Genomic DNA, 7,491 nt, shown 5'->3' with positions numbered 1-7,491 from the left:
ATATATACATGTATTAATTCAACCTTAATCTGAGCTTCTGGACAAGAAAGAGGGTAAGCAGTTGAAATTTCATTCTAAAACCCATTTTTTTGGTCTTTTCATAACTTATGATATGTCAAATTTGTAGTTTTCTTTATTGGTTTTGAGTGTTTATCTTAAAACTCAAGTTTCTTGGTTTTTTGCTCTTGGTGTAAATCAAACATATTTGTGGAGTCGTTTAAATATGTTGGATTTTAAATATATTGGATTTTAAACTGTCATACAATTTKTTTCATCGATAGTCTGTAATTGGAACCATAACTCTTATTTATTCAAATTTTATTAATATGTAAAGACCAAGTGTAACCTATATCATCGTCAAATCTTATCTTATAAAACCAGTGAAACTTCAAAATCGTTAAAATTCATGGCTCCCGCCGCATTGCGCGGGTACACAACTAGGATCCATGATTAACACCCTCTACAATAAAAATGATTAATTAATCTCTCATAATTACAAAAAATGAACAAAATAAAAAATTATGATTGGTTGAATGAGTTTTGTACGATTTGTACAAATAACGTGGTTAGCAAAGTAAACTTCCTCTATATATGTATTATGTATATATGTATGTATTTCTATATATATGTACGCATATATATTTCTGCGTATATATATATATATGTATGTATATGTAAATATATGTATGTATATATTTCTATTAGTTCACATTGAGGTATGAAATAGAGAGATGTTTCAAGTGGAGACACTTTTTTTTATTAGAATCCATACTAGCATATTCACAATCAAGAATCTGATTTCAAGGAGAAAATATCAACATACCTGTTAATTGTTTTGTGATAATGTACACTTCACTATTCTATAAAAATTAGTTTATGATATTAATAAAAAAATTATATTGGAACACTATCTTGTCACTATGTCATGACAATCCTTTTATTTTGGTCTAATGTGACGACATGTCATCGAGAATTACAACTTTTGTTATCAAAAAATGTATGTATCATAACTGATTTTTATAGTCTCTATATATGTCTTTATATTATTGTAGTGTAAATTAAATAGACACAATAGAAAATATTAAAATGCCCTAACTGTCATTCGTATTAGAAATGTGTTGCCAATTGTTAGGCAAACGTCAAGATTTGTATTCATAGATCTAATTGAGTATACTTTGTGTTAGAAATGGGTTGTCAATTGTTGTATATTTTCTAACGTTGTTTTGTAGAAAAATCGACAATGCCGCGTACTCGGATTACCGGTCGAGGTAGTGGCAGTACACCGAGCCGCGATATGGGTAGAGCCTCTAGTAGTGTTTCAGCACACCTGGAGGAGATAGATTCTGGCCGTGACAACGCTGCTCCAGAGTCGCTTCCACAACAACGGACGGTTATTGGCTTATGCGACAAAGAGTAAGTACATTTATAACTTTTAGTTGATAAAAATAATTGTTGCTCGTATTGATGCTAATTCATTTCATTATTTATGTAGCTTTAATGAAACTAGAGTGATCCACCAGATCACCAAGATCAACCGAAAGTTGCTTGACGGCCCATAGGTCACTTGGGAAAAAAATCCCAAAGGACTTGAGGCGCCGAATATGGGAGCGATTCCAGGTTCATAGTATATATATATTCAACTTGTTATATTTTTGCTTTTTTTAACGTAAGAATCGACTAAACTTTTACGTACAGTGCTACTATACTTGTGATTCGGCTTTGGACACCCAAATGCTAGAGACATGGGAGAGAAAGTCAGCAAAGCCATATAATGACAACTTGAGTGCCGCGAGAAAGGAAGCTGGGGAAAAGGCAAAGAGGAATGGGTATCCTCAATATGATGAAACCGACCCACACCGGGATATGAGTGTGCTGGAGAACTCCCCCCAGTTGGATCTTTTTAGATGTTGGTTTGTACGGTTTGTACAAATATAGGTCATTTGCATTTGGGTGGTTTGCATGGTTTGTACAATTATTAGAGGAGCGATCTAATGCAAATCACCCATATTTGTACAAATCATGCAAACCACCCCCATTCATCGATTTCATTATTTAATCTTATGAAATTGTTTCATATAACACTTTTGTAAACAAAGTTGTTTTATATATGGTTATGAAATTGTTTCATATAATACCTATGAAATTTTAATGAAATTGTTTCATGTATTTCTCTAAAATTAATATAATGAAGATGATAATATCCATGATTAATCAACTTCTCATAATTATAAAAAAATGAACAAAATGAAAAATTATGATTGGTTGAATGCGGTTTGTACGGTTTGTACAAATAGCGTGGTTTGCAAAATAAACCCCCTATATATGTATATATATGTGTGTCTGTGGATATATATATATATATATATATATATATATATATCTATATATATCTAGTTTAGGTTGCCATTTGTTGGACAAATATTATGATTATTTAAGTTAGAAATTTTGTATGTATCACGATTTAGTTTAGGTTGCCATTTGTTGGACAAACGTTAGGATTGTTTTGGCTACCAATTTCGTATATATCAGTATTGTTGTTGGTCCCGTGAGGGTCTACAAGATATGTATCACAGTTTGTAGAAGGGGGGATGAATACAAACACAATATTTTCAAATTTAAAAAGTATATTGATAAGAGAAAATCAATACAAATTTTACAAGACTGTTTGTGGAAAGATAAGGTAAGAAAAACCTATCTAAACAATCTTTGGTTACACACTGAGTCTTAGCAAATAAGAAAAGATATGCTGTAAATAAAAGTTCTTTTACTTAAGCTCAAGAATGCTCAAAGTAAAGTTAAGAGGTAAACCAAATGACCCATTAGACATAGATGTAGCTCTGACATTCTCTGAAATCTGACTTCACCTTCATAGTCAAGGAATATAACTCCTAACTCAGGTTTGAAATACACAGAGTTAGGTGTAAAGGGACCCTTAACTGGCAAGTCAAGATTCAGCATAGAAATGTCTATACTCTCAAGTTCCTTCAGGATTTCATCTAAGGAGAACCTTGTTTCATGTTTGTTCCTTAGGAATGGTCCATCATTAGGATTAAAAAGTTTTTTCTTCTTCTTCCCACCTTTCTTTAGAGGGGGCCTGTCAGGGACTGCGACATACCTGGACATCTGTTTTATGAGATCGTTGATGATGTCTTCGATAATTGGCTTATGTCTTGAATTGGATCGCTGAATGGCTTGTCTGATATCCAGCCATTCGCTGTATCCATAGCGGCTATGGTAGGACGGGTACTCGGTGATGGCATCGAGATTGTCCCTGGTGATGAGCATTAAGACCAGTGTTCCACCGTCTTTTGAACGTCCACTGATGCTGACGCTAATGATCGGGCAGGGAATGACTCTCTTCTTCAGCTTTGCTTCTCTCCAATGCTTGTCCTTTTCGACCAGCTTCAGGTTCTTCTCATGCTCAGCTTCTGCAATGGAAAGAAGTTTAGCCTGGGCTTGGACAGCGTTCACCTTCTTCTTGGACTTTCTCTTGGTGAGAATTTTCTCAGTTAGTGACTTGGCCAGCTTTAAGTTGTCTTCAGTCTGCTTCCTTTTTCAGCGACCGCTTTGCCTTTCGACTTGTGGCCCTGGTTCATTGATGGAACAGACTCTTTTTTTTACTCCCCCTGGGATGCAGAATCATTGGGGGTGACTCCCTTGGTGACAGTTTTTGGCTTTTCATATTGGATGGTAAAGTCATCTTCATCATCGTCATCATCATCACCATCTAGGTCACTTTCGGGGTCTGGGATAACAGGTTCGTCATCTTTATCTTCATCATCTTCATCATTATCATCATCATCATCATCATCCTCCCCAGCAACGGGTGCAGAGATGATGGGAAGATCATCATCCCTTGGGATGGCATTAACCTCCTCAACTGAAACAACTTCGGTAGTCGGGATTATAGAAGCAGCAACAGCCTCAGCTCTACGAGCTTCAACTTCAACTACAACGGTTGCTGGAGCAGCAGCAGCATATGGTCCAGCAGCGTTGGACCTCATCTCCCCCTCTCTCGCTAAGACTTGAGAGTATAAGGCAGAGAGTTCATCCATGCGCTGATGCTGGAGAACCATCATTTCCTCTAGCCTTGTCAAAGCACTGGCTAGAGTTGTCGTTGCTTCACGCGTCTCATTGAGCTGAGCACGATCATCAGCAGAGAAGGAAGGCCAGATCACTAGAGCTGGTTGACGGACAACATCCAAGATCTGCTGAAGAAGTTTCGTCTGCTGAAGAGAGAGAACCTGAGCATCATCAGCCCTGCTGGAGAGAACAACAATGGCTTCAGTGTTGGCTCGAACAGCTTCTTGGAGAGTCAAGAGATGACTCTGTACTTCTTGAACATCTGCTTTGAGAGCTGAGATGTCCGCATCAAGTTCAGCCTTGTGGGGCATCTCTTGGTGAACTTCAGCCATCTTGCAGTAAATGGAATCGACGGCTGGGAGAAGGAGCTTGACATCTGACGCCATGTCGTAATCCTTGTCTTCTTCGTCAATCGCGTCATCCTCCTCATCTTCTTCCTTCTCTTCCCCATCTTTTTCCTCCTCTTCTACAGCCACAGACTGGGGCATAGAAAAAGGACCTGCAAGAGATGAAAGGTGAGCAACAAGAGGCTCAGGGTTAGAAGAAATGAAAGGATAGGAAGTTGGAATACCTGAGGGGCCATCAATGACATCCAAAGGATTGTCACTGGAATGAGCAAAGATATCATCGAGAGGATGGACATCTGTATGCTGAGGAGCACCGAGAGAAGCAACCTTAGGTCCAGTGGTGTGTTTCAGTATCAGGGAGGACATTCGCTGATACGTCATCAACACATATGAAGACCAAAGAAGGAGGAGAAGAGACATGGGTGTTCAGCGCTGGCGGCGCTATATCCACACCTTTAGTGATTTGGGTCACTGAGGCGGTTGGGGACAATGCCACTGATATGACAGTGATTGGAGGAATCACTGAAGAGCTAAGAGGGTTAGCTAAAAGTGCCTCGGGGTTAAGGCTGGTTTCAATAGCTAAAACCTGTCGAGAGAAATCAGCCATATCTGGAGGTTTAGTGAAGCTGATTTCTCAAACTTATACTTGGACGATCTCGAGTATATGTACTTTGAACTCAAGAACATGCAAATTAGAAAGGAAGGAGAACTGATAGCTCTGGAGGCGATTAAAAGTTTCATTCGAAATCATGTCAAGCTGTCAATGATCATCGATGTTCAAATGGGTCTTGAAGACAGTCAGAAGATAATTAACCTCAAAAGACCAAATCAGGAGCTTGAAGACATTGATGGATATCCAGTCTATATGGTTCTTGAAAGCCCAGAGTTCGGAGTCATTTACTTTGCTCAACTTCAAGTTAAAAAGTTGATGAGATTCAGCGAGCTAAACAAGTATTCTGATGGTACGATCAAGCTGGTAAAGAGGGCGCTGGATTGAAAGAGAGTCAGCGATGATAAGGCTGTGGAATCAGAACGTATGAATCCCAAAGAAAGATACTTGCTTGTTAATGCTATTAATTTGCTCGAGTTGAAGTTACAATATAGAAATGCTCTGAGACAGTTGGAGAAGATACTTGGACTGCGCAAAACGAAATTCACAAGAGTCCAAACTTGAATCCAAAGGGGGAGAATGTTGGGTTCAAGATTAGAGCTTAAAAGTTGTATTCAAGTTTCTCCTTAGAATAGTTTTACTTGTAATATTTTAGTCTTTACTTTCCTAGTATAAATAGGAAATTCCTTGTAATTGTAATTAAAGCTTTTGTCATTAATACTGAAATCAAGATTTGGCTGATGTAATTCTCTCTCTCTCTCCAATCTAATCATTACTTACATCATTCTTAGTGTTCATCATTGTTCATATCAATCTATGAAGATCACATCAAGATTTGTATGAAATCTGGACTCCACAGAGACACTATAGAAGAGAGTGCCACATCACTGTCCCTCAACTTATGATCCAGAATCCTGGATCCAAGCTTGTAAACCTGAAGGTTACATTATGTGGAGTATTGTTCAGCTTTTGCACCAGGTAGAAAGGAACGTCGTGTAAGGCACCACCTTCTCTCGCTGGCGCTTGTTCAGCTTTTGCACCAGGTCATCGAAAATGATCGTAGCATAATTTATATTGCGATGCTGAATCACAGAAATACCAATCGTCAAGGCGATCCTAGAGGCCTGGTCCTGACCTCTAGTCTTTCCACCCATCGACTGGATGAAGTGAGAGAACAGGTATTGCCAGATCGCTGACATCTTGTTCTTCTCAATCTTTTATAAGGACTTCATGGGAGCATTTGGGTCCTTCTTCATTGGCCATTGATAGCCAATGTCATCGAGACACTCGATGACCTCAGCCGTTGTTGGTTCGCTATCGAAGGGGCCTTTGGGAAGGCGAAGAGCCGTCCTCATCGTGTTCACGCCAAACTTCACTTCCATGCGATTGAAGGTGAAGTTGACCTCTTCAACTTGGCAACCATGCCTGTCTTCGACATCCACCACCTCAGTAGTGAACCAGAACTGCTGTAATAGTTCCTTAACCATGATAAGCTCATGGTTGAGAGCAACACGAAGCAACGACTGTTTGAGGAAGTCAACCGCCTCTTGATAATTCGCCTTGGAAGAAGGGATGTCCAACAAGGCAATGTGGTTGTTCGCCTTGAAGGACACCTCATCGAGAGAGAAACTAACGTTCTTGGCAACCATATGTTTTTAGTAAGAATAAGATAAAACAGATTGTTAGTAAAACCAAGATTTGTTATGGAGAAGAATATAGGTAAGTTTTTGAATCAATAAAAACTTCTTTTGAAAAATCCTTAAAGAAGGATTAGGGTTTTTCAAGTAGAATGTGTTTACAGAAATGTGATTATAACCAAGTAAGAATTGGTTAAATAATCATCGTTGTTTAATATTTCAAGAGAACAAGTTTCTTAAAATGATCAAACATATTTCTTAGAAGACGATTAAAGAGAAGAAAAGTTGACCTTAAAAGTTTAGAGAATAAGGTCGAGAAGTTCTTGAGGGTTTGAGAGAGATTTCTTGCTTTGGAAATTTTGGCAGAGGTTCGTCTTTGAAATTTTGAAAACGTAAGGAGAAAAGTGAAGGAGAGGTCTCATATTTATAGGTAGAAGGAGAGATAAGAATATGAGAGAGAGAGAAAAGACGACGGTTGAGAAAAGGGGCAATGATGAAAAATGGCACTTCTCATCCATGATTGGATGACATTAAATGAGGTAGCGTATGACAGTACCTTTTTGCGCGTCTCAAAGCGTTGCGCATAGTAAATAGAGAATGTCATCATTAAGACGGTTCATTAACTATTTTCTTTTAAAAACGAAAGGTTTTTAAAAAAAACAAAAAGTCATATAGTGTTTAACTAAACACTGAAATGACCTTTTAAAACATTTTATCAATGAAGTCAGAATTTATCAGTGATAGTTTTAAGGCATCAGTGTCAGTGATAAGAGAATCACTAAAATTGGTATTTAAAAAACATTTGATTCACTGA

This window comes from Cynara cardunculus (assembly GCF_001531365.2).
Source record: "Cynara cardunculus var. scolymus isolate 2C chromosome LG 7, CcrdV1, whole genome shotgun sequence".
Classification (NCBI taxonomy): Eukaryota; Viridiplantae; Streptophyta; class Magnoliopsida; order Asterales; family Asteraceae; genus Cynara; species Cynara cardunculus.
This window is presented reverse-complemented; position numbering follows the sequence as displayed.